The 3,081-nt window shown below is 33.8% G+C and overlaps 1 long non-coding RNA gene across 1 annotated transcript in view; it reads right to left on the bottom strand.

Moving 5' to 3' along the window:
* Positions 1 to 1,308, bottom strand: part of LOC128248361 (uncharacterized) — an 11,618-nt gene extending 10,310 nt beyond the window's left edge. The window contains exon 1 of the long non-coding RNA XR_008264587.1: positions 216 to 1,308. This is a non-coding gene — a long non-coding RNA (uncharacterized LOC128248361). The remainder of the gene's footprint in view (positions 1 to 215) is intronic.
* Between the last annotated feature and the right edge of the window lie 1,773 nt (positions 1,309 to 3,081).

The raw sequence follows: 3,081 nt of genomic DNA, 5'->3' as shown, positions 1-3,081 counted from the left end.
TATATATACACACACACATATATATATACACATATATATATACACACACAATATATATATACACACACAATATATATATACACACATATATATATATATATATATATATATATATATATATACATACACAACGCACATCACATAAAGACTTGAAGAGAGATAAAGAACACGCACGCACACACAAACACAAATGTACATGGCCAAACAACGATTACCTGCTGCCCGGTTTTCAGCAATCTGTCGTTCAAATTCGAGGTATTCAGCGTCTGTCATTGTTGTGTTAGATTGTTACTAATGTGATATATGTTTTTCAATGAAATAAAAATATCCTTTTTCACAATAAACTATCTAATTAATATAACTTTAAGCAACAATAAATAGTTCAGTGATACAAAGTTACAAAATGGCGTTAGCTCTAACTTATCATGATGGCCACTAGGTGGCGTCACACAGTTCTTCAACGACCCATCAGTTGTCTCCCCTTTAAAAAAACATCACTTTCCCTCCCGCCATCCAATCATTGTGCTTGTACTTGGCAATGCTAAACAGCGCAGTGAAATTTCCCTTAAAATTAATATTAGTCCTAGTTATACAATGTCTAAATTAATGACAGGATGAGGCTATGAGGAAAGTCTTTATGTAGACATTTGTTCAGTTATACATAGTACCCAAATCGACTCTGAAATTACACTTAGTGAATGGTACATTAGATATGATTTTAAATATACTTAATCTAAAGAAAAAAAATAGGATAGTCATCATTTTTAATTCTTTGTCTACTCAAACAACTGCACCTTCTCTCTCATCTCCTCGATACTTTTTTCATAAAGAATAGTTAAAATTTCAACTTCTTCATAATCTTCATCATCATCGTCGTAATCATCTTTAGACTTGGCGTCAGAGCCCCTATGTGGTCGCTCGAAGTGTCAGAAACAACAGTTAATCTCACTCAACTTGAACCAGATCATCTTAAACAGGGAAGGGACATTAGACAATGTATTCCTACATTCTACAAAAACGGGATGGTCGTGGCTAGAATAATTTTGATAATGATTTGCTTAATCAAATTGACCCAGGGCTAAACATGAGGTTGCGGGAGGATTTGAAGTAAAATTTTTTGTAATATTTAGTTACGTCCCTTAATATTCTGGGATTAAATCCAGTCAGAATTGACTTTGATTTCCTCCTATGGCTCGATATTGTACCTTACTGCAACAAAAATCGTGGTCAAGTGCCATGACAACAATTTTTACTGCCATCATTGAAGACCTGAACGCTGAACGAAACACCTTTGATTATGTTCCTGTAAGTTAAATGCCGCCAAGATTAATGTTGTCCTTATTCCATCCAAACAATTTTTTTCGTTTAATAACTCTGTGTCATTTCTTTTTTTTTTTTTTTTCCTTATAGTCTTTGGTCTGTAAGTATTATTTCCTATTTGCTTCTATCAAGAAATCAAAGGAAATGTCTACTATTCCCTTCAATCTTTACTTTTGTCACCTGGACATCAATGTTTTGAAACTGACCTATTTTCCAATACATTTCAGCTCTGAGTTGTTGAAGCAGAAATATCATTACAGCAAATATTCTGCTCAATACCACAGATTTGCTGGTCAGTTGCTTGACCTTCACCACTTGGGCATGTCAATTAGTGATTGACAACATGTGCATTTCTGATCATAAGCAGGAGTTGGGGAAGCATCATGGCCATGTGTTGATAAGGATACTTTGAGGTTTAAATAAATATAACAAAGTTTGAAGGAAATACTAGCCATTTTTCATACTTTCTAGTGTTAAGTAAATAGTTGCTACACAAGGACAAAATTCGTGTTACACTGTAATCCTTTCAAATTTAAAGGTAGCTTGCTGACAGAATCTTCATCACGCCGGACAAAATGCTTACCGGCATTTCGCCCGTCTTTACGTTCTGAGTTTAAAATGTCGATAAGGTCGACTTAACCTTTCAGAATCGATAAATTAAGTAGCAGCCAAATACTGGGAGTTGATGTAATCGACTTGCCCCCGTCCCCACCTCATTTCAGGCCTTGTGCCTTTTGCAGAAATAATCCATTCAATTCTAGGGTAGGCACTGACGAGCAGTAACTAAGTTCGCTTCTCAGTCTTGAAATTCTAGTTTTGATTCCATTAGGCGGTGTCTTGGTGGTATAATTGGATAGATGGAAAATTTATGGAAACCCATTAGATGTACTGTAATTCAAAGATCGAATTTTACCTCGTATCGGTTAGCCTGCGAATTACAATAAGAGTACACGTGTCTGTGAAAGCCTTAACCACGTTAATCTAAGTTTAGAATAGGTAATTTTAATTACTCGAATGCTTATTGTCATATATATATATATATATTATTTTGTTTAAAAGAGTTCCAACACTGTCTGTTTTTTATGTTTTATTTATATTCCTGCAGAACCAATGTGGGGTATAGAATATGGAATATACAATATATAATATAATATACAATATATAGTATAAAATAAAATAAAATAAAAATGGATGGCACCATGAAAGAAAGTATTGAATGTAGATGAAATATTGAGTGTTCAATATAAAGGATCAAATATATAAATATAAAAATATAAAGGCGACTCGAGTTTCAGGGCTATATATATATATATATATATATATATATATATATATATATATATATATATATATATGCAGAGTTGGACAAAATAATGGAAACACCTTAAAATTTCAAACAAATTTATTTTAATATGGGGTAGGACCGCCTTTGGCAGTAATTACAATTTGAATTCTACGAGGTATGGACACGTACAAAGTTTGAATTGTTTCCAAATGAATTTTTGTCCATTCTTCAGCTAAACCAGTCACCAGTTCTTGTAGTGGTGATGGTGGAGGACATCGACTCCTTGTTTTTCTAAAATGAACCATAAATGATCAATGATATTGAGATCTGGGGACTGTGGTGGCCAGATAAGATGTTCAGCTTCACTAGAATGCTTCTTGTGCCATTCGGTAACAACTTTAGCTGTGTGAATTGGTACGCTATCATCCTGAAAGATTGCGTTTCCATCCGGAAACAATTCCGCAACCATAGGATGA

The sequence above is a fragment of the Octopus bimaculoides genome, chromosome 7 (assembly GCF_001194135.2).
Source record: "Octopus bimaculoides isolate UCB-OBI-ISO-001 chromosome 7, ASM119413v2, whole genome shotgun sequence".
Classification (NCBI taxonomy): domain Eukaryota; kingdom Metazoa; phylum Mollusca; class Cephalopoda; order Octopoda; family Octopodidae; genus Octopus; species Octopus bimaculoides.
Note: the sequence above shows the minus strand (reverse complement) of the source record. Positions and strands in the feature narration are given on the sequence as shown.